The following is a 20196-nucleotide window of genomic DNA, read 5'->3' as shown; positions in this document are numbered from 1 at the left end:
CTTTTATGGGTCAGAGACACATTAAGAATTAGGGATGCAGTCCAAAGTTAATGGGAAAAATGATGAAAACATAGCATTCTAAAAGGAATTATAATAGACAACATTGCCTTCTTTGGAAAAAAAAACACTTGGGAAATCAGTAGACCAGAAAGACAGGAGTAAAATGCAGGAGAATTTTTGCTATTACTTCAGATATTGCCTCTTACTTCAGATATTCATTCTTAATGACCTGGTTACAAACAGTGTCACATGGCTGGAAGAAGGATAAATAGATGGCAACAATTTGTTGTGATCTATTGAGTCCTGGGGAGGCACCCAAGTGGGGTGTCACAGACACTAGAAGTCTTGGTTTTATTTATCTTTCCTAATGTCTTGGAACGAAGAAAGGAAAACATCCCATTAATTAAAATTGTGCATATTAAATTGGGAGGTGTAGCAGAAAATGGACTAATCACTTAGTCATTTATAGGGTGTCCCGAGCTCATATAATTTACTATGCACCAATTAAATGTGAAATAAATCCTGACTCATAGGAAATTTTATTCACTGGCTTGATATTTAGAGCCACAGTTTATTTCCTCCCAGTGCTATATAGCTGCCCTGTGAACTGGGCACCCACCCACTTTTCATTTAAATCAAGAATGTTCTGAAAATTGTCTGCCTATTAAGAAATATGCAGACAAAGTTGAGAGATTTGGAACTAGGAGTTCAGAGTTCATTTATGAAGAAAGAATGAACAATGTGGCAAAACTACAGGGATGCCACAATTGCTGAGCCTCTTAGAAACAGGGAGAGACCCTTGAATAGGAATGGCATAATTCTAATGTTGAAATGGGGTCTCCTGGCCATGGTATTCCCAGAAGGTTTTTGTGTGGCAAAGGGGTTGTAGCTTCACTGCCATGCAAAATAAGTGGGGTTGTCGTGGGGTTGGGACAATAGAGCAATCTAATTACATCTTGCCCAGTTACTTCACTTTGGGGAATGGAAAAGTCTAACCTGCACTTGTTGGATTCAGCTGCCTGCCCTCAGTGGCAGCCCCTGGATCTATCTGTCCAGGAAGACCAAGCAATGATAAATGGGCTACTGGGAATAAGGAAGAAGAATCCTCCCCCCACCTTGATGTTACAGTATATTTCATAGGAGGCCATCCGATAGCTAAGAAATGGCCATTGCTCAAGTAATATAGATGAATTCACAATCTAGAGACCTCATAAAATGCCCTTTTCTGGAAAAAAACAACACCCAAAATAACCACCACCCAATTCCATGATTGTCTTGCTTATTCTTCACCAGACATCCCTACTGATGTTGGCTAGATATAGTCTCCTTACAAAAAAAAAAAAGTCCATTGGGGTGATAAAGTATCATATTGAAAGCGCTATAAATCCTCTGCCGTTTCCACAGACAGTTTTGTAAGCAGACCGTTCCAAAAGCTGCCTCACCAGAGCTCTAGTAAATCAGGAGCCATCTGGTGTGTTTGCATTAATTCATCCACATTGCCTGTTACTCTTGCGCAAAATGCCAAAGGAGACCTGCGTTCGATGCAATTAGGATCAGCTGCAATCTTCGCTTATTGGGAAATTACCACTCCCACAAATCCAGAAGGTAACTGGGATGTGCTCCACAGAGAGTCAGGAAGCACAATTTTCCATTTGGGAACATGGGATACATTTCAGTTGCTTCACTCTAATGAGTCTGCGTGGTCTTGGCATTTGTATACAGACTGTAAGTTCATGGAGGATAAGGCTAACAATGGCTACATTCTCCTTCCATGGTCAGAGACAGGAATGCTTCTGAAGACCAGCTTTTGGAAATTGCAGGAAGGGAGAATGTTCTCGTGCTCAGGCCCTGCTTGTGGGTTTCCCACAGGCTGGCCATTGTGAGAAAAGGTTGCTGGACTAGACTGGCCTGAACCAGCAGACTCTTCTTATGTTCTCATGTTTACTTGTGAACACTTCCAATCCAATCTAGATTTCTATCCTTTCCTATTCTCAAATCTCAGGCTGGCTATTTTTTTTTTCTTAGGCTCCATTTTAATCTCGGGGGAAAAGGAGCCTGATAAACAGGAATTTGCAAAAGCTTGTTCAAGGAGCTCACAGTAAAGATGTTTATTCGGCTTTACGCCCATCATAAAACACAACAAAACAAATCAAATAAAAACCGCGGACTTGTACAAACCACAGATAATATAACACAATTCACAGCTCACAAGGACAAATATTAACAATTCAAAAAACATATCTTGAAGGTTTAAGATTAAGATTAAAAATTAAGGCGCTAAACTAAAATCAATATCTGATGTCATTTTTAAAAATTCTTATAACTATCAATAATCAGCTAACATTCCATTCCGTCTCTTGTACGAGAGGATGGCTGTTAGGAATTTAGCAATCTCTAGAGTAATATAAGGGTCCACATCTTGAAGAACCCAGGCTAGCTGAAGGTCAACTGGATTGTCAGCCATAGGCTGGATTATGGAGTTTAGTATACTAGCACGAGCCGAACTGTACATAGGGCAGATAAACATAACATGGTGTAAAGATTCAGTTGATTTCATTTTGCAAGCACACATTGAAGAGACTTGGCCCTTAGTAAATCTATGTCTCAGCACGTTAGTTGGAAAAACATTGAACCTAGCTTTAATGAAGGCATATCGATGAGACGCGGCCGTAAGCGATGTTAAGTAGAATGGAGCACGGTAAATAGGGGTTATGCCGATATTTAACGGCGAGCAGACTCCCCCGCCAGCTAGACAATTTTGGTATAGCTCCGCATCATCCAACCTTTGGTTTATACACCTTTTTGCCGCATTTAGATCCAAGGAGCTCACAGTTTGTGACCCAGGCTTCACAAAAGTGTCTCAGATATGGAGGCACATTTGATGGACAGGGGGCAGGAGGGGCTCAATTTCAGTGACTCCAAGGGGAAGCCTACCTCAATCATACACAGTCATACCTTGGTTTTTGAATGCCTTGCAACTCGAACGTTTTGGCTCCCGAATGCCGCAAACCCAGAAGTGTTTGAGAACTTTTTTTGGAAGCCAAACATCCGATGCAGCTTCCATGGCTTCCAGTTGAATGCAGGAAGCTCCTGCAGCCAATCGGAAGCCACACCTTGGTTTTTTAACGTTTTTGGAAGTCGAGCAGACTTTCGGAATGGATTCTGTTCGAGAACCAAGGTACCACTGTAGGCTTGAGTCAAGGAAAAAGCAGATTAGGGGCCTTTCTCCCCCCCTCCCCCTTCTCTCTCACACACAATCTAAGAACTCTGTGAGTGATCCCACGCCCATGAGGACAGTTTGTATGCACCAATCAGTTTATTATGGTCATAGACCAGCATTTTAAAAATGGCTGAAAATACAATCATTATAACAACAAGATACAATAGTTACAAGAACAAGCCGGAATAAAAGCAAGGAGACAAGAATCAGTAACCAACCAACCAACCAACCAACTTGAATTTTGGCTGAGCAGATCTTTCCCCATACATTTGGAAGGGTGCCACTCAAATAACATAGACTTGTGCAACTGGCCCTACAATGAGGCAGAGTAAAGCAGCTGCCTCAGGTGGCTGATGCTGAGGTGTGGGGAGGGGACAGAGTGTACCCTGTATCCCCTACACTAGCCTGCCGCCGTCACGTGCAGTGGAAGATCCTGTGCTTGCAGCAATACTGGAGTAAGATTCAACAACCAGTCAGATTGGTTTCTCCTATGTGCCTTGAGGGAAGTTTCATCTTGTCCTTTACCTCAGGCAGCAAAATGTACTGAGCTGCTCATTTAATTCACACATGGACTCATGCCAAAGGGAAACAATTTCCACATCACAGGGTGTTTATATATATATCTATATCTATCTATCTATCTATCTATCTATCTATCTATCTATCTATCTATCTATCTATGAATGGGCCAACATTGTTACCTTGAGTGATGCCACAGAACATTTTTTTGGTACAGTTAATGAAAATGCCACTTTCTTTTTTTTCTTGGTTTGCTGTCTTTTGTTGTGGCAAGCAGAGCCAGGAAAGTGCCTGCAATGTATGCTTTTGAAACGAAATGCTCCTGCCTTCCTACCCTCCTACCTTCCTACCCTCCAGTGTGGTGTAGTGGTTATGAGCGGTGGACTCATAATCTGGTGAACCAGGTTCGCATCCCCACTCCTCCACATGCAACTGCTGAAGTCTCTCAGCCTCACTCACCTCACAGAGTGTTTGTTGTGGGGGAGGAAGGGAAAAGGACATTGTTAGCCACTTTGAGACTCCTTAGAGTAGTGATAAAGCGGAATATCAAATCCAAACTCCTCTCCTCCTCCTCCTCCATTGGGGGTTCTGCTGCCCCTCTGTCTCCCTGCTGCTGCACAAACCACATTGCCTAACGCCCTTCATGGTACCTGGAGTGAAACCTCTCATGTAAAGTTAGATAGGTTATGATGATTAAATGCTGGTTAAAGATATGATCTATTGCTTCTTTCTCAGGCAAGCCTCCCACTGACATAGGACTCTGTGACAGAAAAGATGTAGCTAATTGTAACACAATTCCTTTGAAGTTCTGCAAGTGCCAGTAACTTTGGTAAAAGATTTATAAAGGGCTATTGGGAAGGGGATGGCAACCTTTCTAAAGTCCAAGCTAAAGAATTGGCAGGTTGTTCGTTTTGACCTGATAGTCCAGTCAGGTGAGGCTGTCAGTTCTTTGAAGTATCTCTGTCTGTAAATAAGACACGAGTCCAAAGCAAGGGAGTTCTGCACAGCTCTTTTGCAGCTGCTCTGCTGAAACTCACAGTGTGGGAAAGGTTTACAAAGAGCAGAAATTTGCCTGAAGTTAGCTTCAGGCACAATGGCACGGTAGCTGTACCTGTTTCTACCAGCAAAACAGTGGCACCATACAGACATATTATTGAACATGCTCAAGGTAGGGCCAGGTGTTAAAATTAGGAAATGTTAAGCAAAATGCTGTTGCACAAGAACTGGGTGCAAAACAGAACAGATTGGGCTTCCGTAGCTGCCCATTCAACTATAGATGCGGTGGACACATCAGTTAATTGCAGTTTCTCTCAGTTTCTCATCCCCCCCGCCACATAAATTCAGTTTGGCAACATTTCTCCAGAATTTTGCAAATTTTAAAAAGCCCTCACAAGTTTTTGCAAGCATTTTACTGCACATTTCTGCTTAATGTTCACATTTTTGCATGCAATTTTACCCATTATGCACACTTTTGCAAACAGTTTCCCACACTACAATGCAATTTATATGTATTTTTTACATACATGCACATTTTCTTCTAAGTATTTTTATACACATTATCTGGTTGAAGAATTGCACTACAAAAATTAAGAGAAGTGCATATTTTGCAGGATAACTATGCTTTGGTTTGTCTATTGTTCTGGGAAGTGCAAACCAGGTAGCTTTGTATTAAAATCCAAACCAAACTGAATTTCTCCCTTACCACTAACCATAAGCATTGTGCAGCCTTAAAAATCTGTTAGGTTTTCCTTTCCCAGGATGCTTCTATATCAGCAATCCCAGGGCTGGTGTTGGGTGGGGGTTAGGGTGGAACCTGACCAGTGACATCAGAGTCAACTAATTCTAGTTTTGTCCTCATCTTCCTTCATCTGCTCAGTTCTGCAAGTGCAATGCTGAAGAGGAGGAAGTTGGCACTCAGTGCCACAGTCTAGATTGGCTGTAAAGGATTTAGAAAAGAAAGGGGAAATAAAACTTCTGATATCAAAATGCCATTCTACAAATCTATGGTTTGCAACCACAATTCACATCTCATCTGAAAAAGAATATTGCAGAGTTTGAAAAGGTTCAGAGGAGGACAACCAAGTCTGCTTTCCAGATCATGGATATGGAGCACAGCCAGTGCTATTTTTCTAGAAAAAGAGGTACCAGAACTCACCACAAATGCCTCGCTTGTTCTCTTATACCTGTACAGTGGAACCTTGTTTCTCAAACGACTTGATTCTCAAATGCCGAAAATCCGGAAGAAAGTGTTCTGGTTTTGGAATATTTTGGAAGTCAAATGGACTTCCGGAATGGATTAAGTTCAGCGTTTTTGTTTTGGAGGCTTTTTCAGTTAATTTGATTTTGCGGCTGTGTAGAACCCAGTTCAGCTACTGGTTGATTGATTGTGAGACTTGACTGGGGAAATGGATAAAAGCCCTCCATCCAAACAATGACTATCATCAGTGCAGGTAAGAAAAAAAAATAATTTTTATCATCTACAATACTGTCTTATTTATTTTATAGTACAGTACATTGATTATTGGGGGGCGCAGGTGGCGCTGTGGGTTAAACCACAGAGCCTAGGGCTTGCTGATCAGAAGGTCAGCGGTTCGAATCCCTGCGATGGGGTGAGCTCCCGTTGCTCAGTCCCTGCTCCTGCCAACCTAGCAGTTCAAAAGCACGTCAAAGTGCAAGTAGATAAATTGGGACCGCTCCAAGCGGGAAGGTAAACGGTGTTTCCGTGCGCTGCTCTGGTTCGCCAGAAGTGGCTTTGTCATGCTGGCCACATGACCTGGAAGCTGTACGGCGGCTCCCTCAGCCAATAACGCGAGATGAGCACTGCAACCCCAGAGTCGGTCACAACTGGACCTTAATGGTCAGGGGTCCCTTTTACATTGATTATTACATTGATTATTATTATTTTATGGCTCTAGATAGTAAAATTCATGTTAAATTAATGTTTTAGGGATTGTTTTTAAAAGCCTGGAACGGATTAATCCGTTTTGCATTACTTTCTATGGAAAAGCGTGCCTTGGTTTTGGAACGCTTTGCTTTTGGAACGGACCTCCGGAACTGATTAAGTTTGGGAACCAAGGTACCACTGTAATGGCAATGCCACCCACCTGAGGGTTGTTGGGTGAAAAAAATGTTTAAATACTCTGTAAAGAAGACACCAGAAGGATTTTTGTTGGGAATAATCCCAGAAAATTTAAGAAAAGACGATAAAGCATTATATCTATATATAACAGTAGCCACAAGGTTACTGTTAACAAAGAACTGGAAGAGCGTCCAAATACCAATGAAAGGGGAGTGATTAGCAAATTTGATAGAATATTACAATGTGGTAAGATTAATGGGAAACATCGGAAGGGTCTAAAAGAAAAAATAGAAAAAGAATGGAAAATGTTTAAAGAATATTTTAAAATATATATATTGAAAAACCAGATCTGTTATCAAATTAAGAGAAGTCCCAAAATTAGTCCCGAGATAAGAAAATAGAGGATGAACTAAATCACAAGATATAACAGTTAAAGAATGTGGTATTGAAATGTTGAATGGGAAAGAAGATAAGAAATATGTATAAAGGAAATAATATGCAAAAGACGTTAATAGAGAAGTAATACTACAGATTATGTGATTGGAAGTCTAGCACATGTGGTGGGTGGAGGGTGGTGGAGGGGGATGATGATAAGTTGAAATTTTGCTTTTAATTGTGATCTTATGAAGGTGATTTAAAGTAAGTACCGGTAAATGATGTATGCAAGATGATGGATGTAAGATGTATGTAAGATAATGTATGTATGTATGTATGTATGTATGTATGTATGTATGTATGTATGTATAATTATTTTAATCTTTTTTTCTCTCTAATAAAAAATTAATAATAAAAAAGAGAGAGTTGTTGGAACTGAATTCTGGTGAGTTCCGACTGAAAAAACACCCCTGACCACAGCAGAGACGGCAGGTGAAAGCAGTCTCTGGACCTCACAGGTGCTCATTAGAGTTTCCCACCTGACAAGAGAAGAAGAGAAGCTGGTTAGCTTGCTTGAACAGCATTTAAAGCAGGTTGTTTGGAAGGCAGGGCTGCATTCAGATTGTAATAAATAATGCTGTGGCATGTTAGAACAGCAAAGGCACACAGGAAAGTGACTGCTCCTAAGCTCCGTCATTCTATTCCTTCAAAAGTTGAAACAAAAGAAAACCAGAAGCCCCAATGTAATTTGCGCGTCCCACAAAAACTTTTTCTTCAGACTAGCACAATGATAAATTCACACCATTAATGTCACATTTAAATTGCTTCAAAATTTATTTGAAAGGTATCTCCTGTTGGACAACCAAAGGTACTACTTAACTTCTTGGCCTGTAACATGAATTGACTCGGGACATAAATATTTTGCCATTCATCTTTTCACTTGCTCCCGGATTATGCCATAAATGGTGATCCCTGGGTTAATAATACATATAGAATCCTCATTTTTTGCCCTTTTGTGAGGTTTTCCCTGAGTTGAGAGAGAGAGCGATCAAGGCCTCCCTAAATAAGGCCAAATTTGAGCCAGAGTTCACCAACTCTGTTTTCAACTGAGCCCCTCTACATAGTCTTGCTTCAACACTAGCAGATTTGAAGTAGCTTAACTAATTCCCCCCTTCAGTCGAGATTCTACCCTGCCAAACATTTCACTGTTCCAATACTGTTCTTTCCTTGTTTGTGTTCTCCAGCTGCTGCTTCTCAGTGCCATTTTGCTACCCTACCCTCAGAATCTCTGGCATTTGCCAATGCTGCCATTTAATGTAATTGACGGGGCAATCCATGCTCAGAATCCCCCACTACACACACACACACATATCTCAGGCACAGAAATATAGTTTTGGGTAACTGCAGTGCTTGCCTCAAATACAATATGTGTGTTAAAGCTCCAAAGCTTATGGAGCTTGTGAATCTGAGCCAGAGAAGAACTTTTTTCTTTTTTTGCTTTTTCTCTGACATTCCCCCAGTTCTTACACGCCCATCCATTTCTCCAGGTGATCCTACCCTTTTCCATTAGCATGGAATGGGGAGGGGGCTGGTGAAGGACATGGGCAAGCAGGCACAGTCCTATTTCCCCATAAATGTGATCTGTGCAGATGGGGTGGGGGGAGAGGAAGAATATGCATTCTCCTTTGATGTGTGGAACAAGGTAAGCACCTTTGCATCCACATGACTGCTGCTTCCCTTTTGTAATGCAACATGCTGCAAGAGATGCTTTTCTATAAAAGTTCTGGAGCGAGTCTAATAACAAACAAGTATAGCAGCTGAAAATTCCAGCTCTTTGGGCACGGTGGATTAGAACCAGGTATAGGAATCGATCTGCTAATAGCAGCAGCTTCAACTCTACATAAATCAAGGGGGAAAGCAGGATTGCGAGACTTTGGGAAGCAAGATCGAAAAAGCATTGCATCATCCTTGTCAGCACTGATGGCAGCTTTAGAAGACAACTGGCCCCCAAAGTGTCGTGAAGCAGTTGGGCAATATACACATCAATCCAAATTCTTTACAAGGGATTCACAAGAATGGGGGCTGGCTCTCGCCTAGCAGCCTCCTGCTTATATTTCCACAATGCTATATTTTCTGTGCGCCATTTTCTCCTGTCTACAGGATGGCTTAGAGAAACCTCCGTGGTACTGTTCTCACTTCTACAACTATGTAGGAGCTATAAGTGAAGGAGAGAGCAGGACTATAGCAGCAGGTGGTGCCCATAACCTCTACAGGTTCATAAGCCAATTACACTGAAACACAGGCAGCAATGCTTCTGAATACCAGTTCCTGGAATCCACAGAAGGGGAGAGTATTCAAGTTCTGCTGGAAGGTTTTTTGTGGGATATGTATGGCTGATGTGATTGCAAAAATGGCTGCTGGTTGCTGTGAGCTATGTCCTCAGGAGAGGCATCCAGAATGTCTAATCATTACTGAGAGAAGGGGTCCAAATATGTTGTTTTTCTTGCAAAACAGAAAAGTTTAACACCCATGGAGGAGGCAGTTATGTTTCTTCAGTTCATGTAGAGTTTCAATAGAGTAATAGCTTCAAACGCTTGAAACAATATATAAGGGTTAAAGTAAAATGGACAAGTTAAAGTAAAGCAGCTCCATTAAGTGAAATGCGTGGGGCGGAGCAGGGGGAGAGATGACCTTTCAAGCAGTCATTGAAATTCAACTGTGCCCATCATTATGCAAACAGTCTAAGAACTGTTCTCAGGCTTGGTCTGAATTGCAAATAGATTTTTTAAAAAATGCAGACAGTCCCAAGGTTAGCAGGTTGGGGTATGTGAAACCCGCCACTGAGATCCTGGACCCAAGGGATGTTCTTCTCCAGCCCTTCCAAAGTTTGGTAAATTACTGGGTGTGGACTCTCAGTTGTACTACTTAACAGTGTTTGGCTGAAATTTTAACACTTGTTCGGTCCTTATGTCTAGAGAGGGAATAATTTGAAGCTGCCTTGATCTCAAGTGTTTGATGGTCCTGATAACTTAATGCAAATCCCCTCACTTTCTAAAGAGATGAAAACCTTTCTTCAGGTATTGTGCCCAATAAGAGAAAGCAGGTGAGGTTGGCAGAATGCAAAAGCACTATCAGGAATGCCAGTGTGGCTCCACGGGTGGATTTGTACCACAATGACCTTGCTCCTCCCCCTCTCCATGGCCGTAGGCAGTGGCAGCCAGAAGGAGGTCAGGTGAAGAGTGGAGCCCCAAGCTGCCATCCAACTGTCCTTGCGTGTGCCGGCCCAACCTGCTCCATCCCCAACTTTCTCAAGTTGCATGGGAAGTCTAAAGGGGGCTTTGAAATGCAGAGAAGTCTCCTTGCCATCAGGAACCCTGATGGTGCAGGCAGAAGGCTTCTAAGTGTCTTCAGACAAGTGCATTTAAAAAAAAAAACCATTCAGATCTTCTCTCTCAAAACAGGGGAGTTGGTGTATGAATATCTATAAGGATCCTGAGATCACATTATGAGTAGCCAAATCCTGCGTGACTGCCATAAAACACAGGGAACAAGTGGTGCTATCATAATGATTAAGGCCTTAAACAATAATTTTAGGTTGTATTTTAGTAACTAAGTTTTAATTTACTGTATATATTTTTATAATTGTTGTTATATTTGTATTGTCCCTGTTATACTTGATTGCAAATTCAAATGTATCCCTATCGTGTTTTATGATTTCCTCGATACTTTATGTGGGCTGGAACTGGTCTGTGACCGTAATAATAGATTCATTCATATCTATAAGCACCTTTTTCTTTTGTCCCCGAAGTTGAACTCTCATCCCCCAGTCATATTTCTTTTAGTTACTTAGGGTTACTCATCTCCAATGTTTCCCTTTCCGAGCTTGTCCTTTAAGGCCACAGTGAACATGGCAAATTAAGTGAATGGCTGTCTGGGGAAAGTCATAGATTTAACCTATTAATGATTACTTCAACACTATAATTTCAGGCTGAATGCAAGAATCTCATTTAGAAAGGAGGTCAGCATAGGTAAGGTTTAAAGACCTCATTTGATGGGGACCATGTTACATCCTTTGTGCCAATAAATACTTCTGTAATTATAAGCTTGCTGCTTCTTTTCAGTTTTAGTTTGCCTAGTTTCAACTTCCAGCTCTAAAATATCGTAATGCTTTTTCTCTATTAGAAATCTCTCCATGGGAGGCACTAACAAACAGTGATAATAGCAACACTTAACCATCTGTTTTAAGGTCATTCTATTTAGTTTAGCAATCTTGCTGGAAGCCAGGCTTTCCAAGCTATGAATCATTCTGGAAGCCCACTTCTGAACTCTCATGCGTTTCTTTTCCTATTTTTTTAAAAATGCTTTGACACAAGCCCCTGACCTGCCATGCCATTAACACACGCTACTGATGAAGATTTTTTTAAAACAACAACACTCTAAGCCAGTTTATATAGAGTGTTTACAATAAGTCACTTGCCTTGAGAAGGTTTTACATCCAATCAGCCTCTGTTCTTCTCAAGTTTCCTAATCAAATGGAAGAATGTAACGCCTCCATATTCTTAAATATAAAACTGGTTTAATAAAATACTTCTTCAAAAAACAAACATGGCCTGGTTGAAACCTGGAAGTTGGCTTTAACTCTTAAGTTCCCCAAGAAAACTGGCGATGGCACAGCTTTGACTTGCATGCCAAGGCACCATGACCCTGTCACTCCTTAGATGATGAATAACAAGACAAGCTAGCAGCATATAGATTGGGCTCAAATAGGCCACAACTTCATTGATTACAGATGTGAATAGTTTGCTATAGGCATTGAGTGAAGCCATTTATTTTTCTCCAGCCCGTCTGCTGGGAGTACATCCAAGGGTAAACCACCGCGGGGGCTATGACATACATCAAATAGGTGTCCCCCCCTGAGGGGTCCCCATTGGTGGAGTGTTATGGCCCTAGCCACCACCTGGGCATCAGACAGGGGCAGCTCCGTGTGAATCCCTTTAATGGTGTACCCTTAATCATGGCGGGGCAGCAGAGGCTACAACTTCCCCTCCACCCAAGGCTTACCCAATGCCTAGCCTCACAAAGTTGTGACGACTGCTATGAGGTAGGTGAAAACCAAATGGCCGGTGCCAATTTGCCAAGTGGAAAAATTCCTGCCCGGCCCCAAATATGGTGGCTTACAAGGTCCATAGCAAGGTCTTAGCATGAAAGGAAAACCATATGATAAAGGGAGGGAGGGTGGGAGATCCGACAAAAAGCTAACGAGGATGACTGGGCAGGCTATTTATTCCCCTGGGAGCGAACCCAAACATGCCCATTGGCTGGTTGGTCTCACCCTCTGGGGAACTCCAGCCCCCAGGTCGGTCTACTATTGGCCAATCTGCAGGCAGGCCTGCAATCCACTGCAGCCAGCCACTGGGTCGCAGATGTGGCTATGATCAGCCTACAACGCTGTCTGACCATTAAAGTGGACTTCTTCCACCATCAATTTATTCACTCATCCACCACCCCACATCTAGTTCTGTCATCCACCCTTCACCCCACATATTGGCTGCGGAGCTCCTCATCACCTTTATACAGAGAGAGGTAAGGTAAAGGTAAAAGATGCCTGGACGGTTAAGTCAAAGGTGACTATGGGGTGCAATGCTCATCTCTCTTCAGGCCGTTTACCTTCCTGCTGCAGTGGTACCTCTTCTCATGAGGTGGCCAAAGTATTGGAGCCTCAGCTTCACGAGCTGTCCTTCCAGTGAGCATTCAGGGCTGATTTCCTTCAGAATGGATAGGTTTGATCTTTTTGCAGTCCATGGGACTCTCAAGAGTCTCCTCCAGCACCATAATTCAAAAGCATCAATTCTTCGGCTTTCAGCCTTCTTTATGGTCCAGCTCTCATTTCTATACATCACTACTGGGAAAACCATAGCTTTAACTATACGGACCTTTGTCGGCAAGGTGATGTCTCTGCTTTTTAAGATGCTGTCTAGATTTGTCATTGCTTTTCTCCCAAGAAGCAGGCATCTTTTAATTTCATGACTGCTATCACCATCTGCAGTGATCATGGAACCCAAGAAAGTAAAATCTCTCACTGCCTCCATTTCTTCCCCTTCTAATCAGAAGGTGACGGGACCACTGGCCATGATCTTGGTTCCCAATACAACACACTCACCAACACCTGCAGTTGTATTAGCTGCAGGGGGCAAGGGGATTTGCATCTAGGTATGTAATAAAGGATTAAATCCCCTCTGCTTCATGTCCCTGAACCAAATTGGTGGAACCTGCTTTTCAGACAAGCAAAATGTGACAGGATATCCAGTCAAGTTATCTCCTGTGTAACATGTAACTTGGCCCTCATCTGCAGAGCAGTAGGTCCTCTCTGCCTGGGAATTAACATTGCAAGCAGCCTGTTCACAAACTGGAAACAGATTGTTGGCAACAGCATTGAGTTTTTTTAAAAAAAACTTATCTGTGGTTTTTTGCCAAAAGGGTAAATCCAGATTAAACGGGGAGGAATGTGGCCTGGCATTTGGATGCCAATGTGGCGTCGTGTGGCTGCTGTGAAAACCTTGCATGCACGAGCTGCACCAATCTCACAATAAACACCCATCAGGAGCCACAGCTGGTTGCCCCTCTCTGGTGTCCTTTATAGAGGTTGCTCCACAGACAGAAAAGATGCAAATGCAGTTTGAAAACACTCACTTGGGAACAGCTCCACTGTAGTTCCATGGGCAGCCCAAGCCTGGACATGTTTTCTTAAACAAAAATCACACTAAGGCCATACCTCAGTGGCACAGCATCCACTTTGCATGCAGAAGGTCCCAAGTCCAATTCCCGGCATCTCCAAGTAGGGCTAGGAGTACCCCCAACCTGAGACTCTGGAGCATACCTGCCAAGTTGCTGTCAGAGAAATAAGGGACCGGCCAGAAATAGCAGACCGGAAGTAGCGCTGCCGCCATTTTGGAACTGGGTGGAGCATGCTCAGAAGTGACGTTTGATGCTGCTTTGCCCAGTTCCCAAATGGCCGCCGCGCCAGAAGTCGCACTGCAGCCATTTTGGAACTGGGCAGAGCAGCATCAAAAGTCGCTTCTGAGCAAGCTCTGCCCAGTTCCAAAATGGCGCCGCGCCAGAATAAACCGGGGAAAAACAAAGTTAGGAACAGCTGGAAAAACGGGGATTTCCCGGGGAAAACAGGAGACTTGGCAGCTATGCCCTGGAGAGCCACTGCCATTCAGTGTAGACAAGACTGAGCTAGCAGACTATTGGTCTATCTAGCGCAGTCTTGTCTATCAGTATAAAGGCAGCTGCCTATGTTCCTAAGTAAGTGAAGCATTACAGCCATACAACACAATCCTATGTATTTTTCCTCAGAAGTAAGTCCTGCTATATTTGATGGGACCTTCTCCCAAGTCAAGGACTGCGGCCATAGTCTAGGAAAAGTTGGTGCTGAGAAAAGATGCATATACAAAACGGAGAGGGACCGGAAAAGCCCAAAGCACCCATGGAATACCTCAAAGGGTCTTGGCACAGTCAAATGTAAGCAGACTTCACACACTTCATAATTCTGCTTGTGAGAGCCGCACAGCAAATAAGAAGTGCTACCAAAAGTGATGCTTCTCTCTTTCAGGGGAGGTTTCAGAAACAAGGTGCTTTTGCCATTTGAATGGAGAAATTCATGCCAGCACATAAAATATAGGTGGTATGCATTTTATACTCCCTAAGAGGAAAATAAAGGCATCTCTTATTGGTGACTGGAGTTAATGGGAATTGATAAATTGCATTCCATCCCAATGGGCAGGAAATCTCAAAAGTTTTAGATTTCTATTGTCAGAGAAATTACTTCTGCAATTCCGCCAGCAGGAGTGAATTTAACTTTGGCGTATGTGGGGGGGGGGCGTTAATCTTATTAGAGTGTGACAAAAATCAGAAAATTCACAGCTTTGTGACTGCAATGTATGACTGCTCAAGTTCCAAGGGCCCTGTTTAGAAAATTCTAATTTATGAATGCCACCTGCATATTTTTGCAGTGCCGACGTGAAAGTTCAGGCTTCTTCGGATGTTGCGAGGCTGTTCTTCAAGCTTCCTCAGCTGCATCGCCTGGAGAAACTGAAGGGAGAGCAGAGAGAGGATTACGGTTTTAGCTCCAAGGGGCCCGTTTCACACTCCCCCAAGCATGTCCCTTTTGCTCAGGGATATGCGATCGCATTCCGCAGTTAGTTAAAATACTGTACTGCATATGAATCTACTTACTGAAGTCTGAAGTTACTTTTTAGGACCATGTACATTAATAAAAGATTAGGGGGTTTTAAGCAGAGTGTGTTGCCTTGAAGAATGCATTTCCAAAGAGAAAGAAAGAAAGAAAGAAAGAAAGAAAGAAAGAAAGAAAGAAAGAAAGAAAGAAAGAAAGAAAGAAAGATTTGCCCTTATTTTAATACCCAACCTTAAGGATCCATGCAAGGCAGGGAGAGGCAGGCCCAGTGGGAAAGATCCCAATTCCTCTTCCTTCACCCAATTCTACGCATGATTGTTGTGTGAAAGAGACTTGGGGTGGCAGATAATGTGCCGTACAAATAATGAAAGTAAAATACCGGTAGCTTTCATTGCAAAAGACTCATAAAATACTCCTCAAATTCAAAATGTGTATTTCATCACAATTCACTATTCAGTTTAGTCTGAGGCCCAAATGCCACAATTGTGTCCCTTATATGGATTATAGCTTCTCCCTGTCCGTCCGCCCCCCAAAGAAGAGGAGTGAAATCCAGGTTGGCTCTTTGACTTCCCCACACCTTCAACTAGAATGCCAGGTGCCCCCTCCCCAAAAAAAAAAACTGATTGCCTCGTTTCTGAGCCTATCCAAAGTCAACATCAGCTTCTATCCACAGTTGGCAATTAGGGTTCATTTGCAGATATATAAAAATGCATAGTAACACATTGATTAAAATCAGGTTTATGCTGCTTTCAGTTCACTGAATTCCAGAGTGATTCACCACCATCCAAATTATGATAAGCAAACATTAAAATACAATAGCCAGGAAACATTTACACCTTCACTAGATGACAACTGTGTGGCCAGGGAAAATTTATCCTGGCTGAAGAATAAATTTTTGTTTGGGCAGGTGTTGAAGACAAGGATCATGATAGGTTTTCAATCCGCTTGGATCCTTGAGTCTCTTGACAGCCTCAAAATCCCAGTGTGAGTTCTCATGGGCATGTGGAGCTCTCATTTGGCAGTTGTTAAGTTAGTAATCTATAGGTAAACTCTTCCATTGTCTGCCAAGACAGATGGGTGCCCACAGTAAATAGGTAAACTGGAAATTCTTCTGACTTAAATCTTTATCCAAGCTAATGAAGAACTGCAATGCTTGCCTCTTTGAGACCTCCCAAAGAATGCTGGGGCCAAGCCCTGGTAGCTGCATCAGCATCTCTGTTCCATAGATATACCGTACTCCTCTAAGCGTTCAGTAGAAAACCTACTTGCACATTTATTGGGAGCTTCCACTTCTATATTAAACGCCACCTGAAAGAACTTTACTGTATTGTACGCTTGTGTAATGCACATTTTACTTTGACGACTGGGGGTTGGGATGGTTCTTTAGGCTGCCATTGTGGGTACTGTGCTAAAGCCTAGTGTGCTTCCTAATTAATCAAGCCCAGATAAAACCACTTGCATGTCAACAGCGGCGGTGGGTGGGGGGGGAGCTTAAATGCCGCAGAGAGAAAAGTCCAGCAAATGTATACATAGAGCATACGCACGGCGGAGAAGACAAAGAGTTCTTGTCAAATACAAAATAAATGTAGCCCGTAGAGACCCTGCAAGCGAATGCTGGACCACAATAGCAAGCATGATACCCATCTAATCGTGTACGGAGGACTGCTGCTGCCAAATTTTCTCTGTAGCCACAAGATACCATTTTATTTTCTGGTCCATCTAGCTCTGATGTCGCGGAGGATAATTAGTCCCAAGCCTTGCAACACAATTTATCTTACACTGGGGATATTCTGCCATGTTCCACTTCATGTATAGTTTGCTAACATTGGGGGGGGGGTGTTAAAAAAACAAATTACCAGAAGAAAAAGGACATGCTTGGGATCTTCAAGTGATTCTCTTTCTGAAAGTATAGGAGCTGCTTTGGATCAATGCGGCAGAAGTCACCCAGTCTCATGTCCATTAAATGAAAGAGAAATACTGTAAATCTGTCAGTCTCGTCAGCTTGACTTTACCAGTAAGTGCGACAAAGTAGCAGAAGAGAAGAGTCTGTGGAAGAGAAAGCAGAGAAGTAAACAAGAGCATATTTATGTCACATCTCTGAGGGTCACTGGATATCCCTTAGATTCTTCTCGGGCTCAGGTTTTGATTGCAAGGAATTACTGTCAGGGTTGTAAGACTTGCTACACATGGAGTCGAGCATTTCATGTCGACCTGGTCTTGCCTTCTAAGCTGTGTTCATATAATGTTAGAACCCTCACTAGGTGGGTGCCTAGTTATTCCAGCTTTACCGCTGGGACTAAATTGACCCTAAAACATTCTAAAATAAATTAATATTAATAATACCAGCATCTGTGCCACCCAGAGAACTATCTGGAGTACTGAGTTGTAACCCAGAAAAAAACCTCGCATTTTACATTCCAATTGTTGTTGTTGTTGTTTAGTCGTTTAGTTGTGTCCGACTCTTCATGACCCCATGGACCAGAGCACGCCAGGCATTCCTGTCTTCCACTGCCTCCCGCAGTTTGGTCAGACTCTTGTTGGTAGTTTCGAGAACACTGTCCAACCATCTTGTCCTCTGTCGTCCCCTTCTCCTTGTGCCCTCCATCTTTCCCAACGTCAGGATCTTTTCCAGGGAGTCCTCTCTTCTCATGAGGTGGCCAAAGTATTGGAGCCTCAGCTTCAGGATCTGTCCTTCCAGTGAGCACTCAGGGCTGATTTCCTTCAGAATGGATAGTATAGCTTAAATAAAACCAAAAGTGATATTCTAGAGTGAGGAAAGGTGAGGAGAGAGAAGGTTACATAATGACAGAGTATTAAACCAATGTGAATAAATTATAAGGAGGCCTTTCATCTCTGACTTTATCATTCCAAAATGGAATGAACAAGCCCCCTTCCTCAATTAAATTGTGTTTGTGATTATAATATGTCGCATTCCTTTTGTGTGTTGGTTTTATCATTGACACAGGACTCATTCACACTTCTGCTAGTCCCATGCCTAGCAAGCATAGGTCAGAGCAGTTTTCCGCTTGACCAGCACTTTCTCTGCATGGATCCAGGCAGTTTCCCCCTTTCCCCACTGTTTTCCCAGGGAAACCCCTCTCTTTAATGCTAAATCAGAGCAAACATCGATCTGGAAAAACCCGAATTGCTAGACAAGAGGAAGTGGGGATAAGTCCACAGACTCCAAGTCTTCCTCCTCTCTAACCCAAAAAACCAATTGTACACTTTCTCAGTAACTCGGCCCAAATGACAAAAGGATTAACATGGAGTAAGATTTGCCCTAATTACAACACACAGACTTACTTAACCAAGAAGTTAGCTTCATTTACACAAGGGAATGCAATCAAGATAATAAGAAGCAAGCCTTGAATTTACCTTATTATACAATCCCCAGGCTGGTATAAGAAGCACAGAAGTTGCATCTTACTTCATTACAGGGAAGTCCACAGCAAAAGGCAACCATATGACTGGGACTGCCTGCAGATAACTTGCTTGTTGAGCATTACTTCAGACTTCTTTGCACAAAGTTTGCAGGGCAGTTATATGACGTTTACTGGTAACTGAGGATTCATTCTGATTTGTTTGCAGGGAGGCTATAGGAGATCATAGACAGTAACTGTTATCCCAGTGCACTTCCAGTGCATTTCCTCATTTACTGCCAAATGTTTGGAGGAGGGGCAGGAGTGGAAACAGGTTTGTTGTACAAGAACACAATAATCACTTTTTGCACAACCTAAATTTACAAATATTTGACTGAACTCCATCTGCAATTAGGGATTGGGGGGGGTGTCGATTCAGATCACATTTAGAGGCCTTCCTAATTTACACTTTCTGAAGCTATACGTGAACCGAATCAGAGCCATCCTTTGAAATTTGGACTCCTCTGGATTTTGCAGTGCGTTCTCCAGCCAAGTGATGTGTACAGAAGTGTATATGCTAGGGTAACTCCCGTAAAATCCATATATTAGTATATATTAACATTTATAATGCATCCGGGGAGATTGTTTTGCAAAACTGTGCATATTAGGCAAAACGGCATGCAAAGGTGTATATGCTGGGAGAAATCCACTGGTGAATCTTCGTGAATGTGAAGAATTGAACATAAAAAAATTTAAAAAGATGGGGAGGAACCGAAATGGACATCCCTACCTGTAATATAGCGACAGCCTGGAAGCTGCCTCGGCTGAAAATCCAGGATCTTCCCTGCTTCTTGTGCAAAGAGGCACAGCATGGAATTCAGCTTTTGCCAATTCCACTTGTGGGGTCTGAAGCCTCAAACTCCTAACACCAGCTTTACATTCCTTTCCCCCCCCTTCCCCTTATTACCAGCCTTAGCCGTGAAATTGGCTCTATCTAAAGGGCACAACTTGATCTAGGAAGCAGAACGACAGGCCAGGGCGAGTGAGGTAGCTCTCTCACATAGGACATAAGGTAAAGTACATTTAAGTTTGTCCTAGCCAATGCTCTCTTCGGTTGTTTTGATACTGTCTGGGAGGATCAGAAGCCAACACATTGAGTAATTCCTATGGGATGAGTAGCGGCTAGTGCCTGGAATGTCAGCAAGGATCACTCTGTGCAGTCTTGCCCTTTTGAAATGGAGGCAGTCTCGCCCAGGCAGATTTGAAAAATGCACAGAGGATTATATATTAAGCCCAGACAATTTTGAATTATGTGTTCCTAACTTTGTTTAAATATAAATATTTCAGCGGCTGGAGGCAACTGTTGCAAGTAATTTCCCAGATGTACTAAAATGTTCATATATATATATTTTCTATGACTTCATCAGTGCCTAAACATGATACTCTG

The 20196-nt window shown here is 42.6% G+C and overlaps 1 long non-coding RNA gene across 2 annotated transcripts; it reads right to left on the bottom strand.

The window, feature by feature from the left end:
- Nucleotides 1–12508: 12508 nt before the first annotated feature.
- LOC118081947 (uncharacterized) lies at nt 12509–19848 on the bottom strand. 2 transcript variants are annotated; one of them, XR_009557359.1, is made up of 5 exons: nt 19540–19839; nt 18766–18983; nt 17805–18129; nt 17247–17436; nt 12509–15287 (listed from the first exon to the last, which is right to left on the bottom strand). It is a non-coding gene; the product is annotated as an uncharacterized LOC118081947 (long non-coding RNA). The 2 variants fall into 2 exon arrangements; XR_004692149.2 differs by having other exon boundaries at nt 17247–18129; nt 19540–19848.
- Between the last annotated feature and the right edge of the window lie 348 nt (nt 19849–20196).

The sequence above is a fragment of the Zootoca vivipara genome, chromosome 3 (genome assembly GCF_963506605.1).
Source record: "Zootoca vivipara chromosome 3, rZooViv1.1, whole genome shotgun sequence".
Lineage (NCBI taxonomy): Eukaryota > Metazoa > Chordata > Lepidosauria > Squamata > Lacertidae > Zootoca > Zootoca vivipara.
The sequence above is the reverse complement of the archived record's forward strand: the minus strand, read 5'-3'. Positions and strand labels throughout refer to the sequence as shown.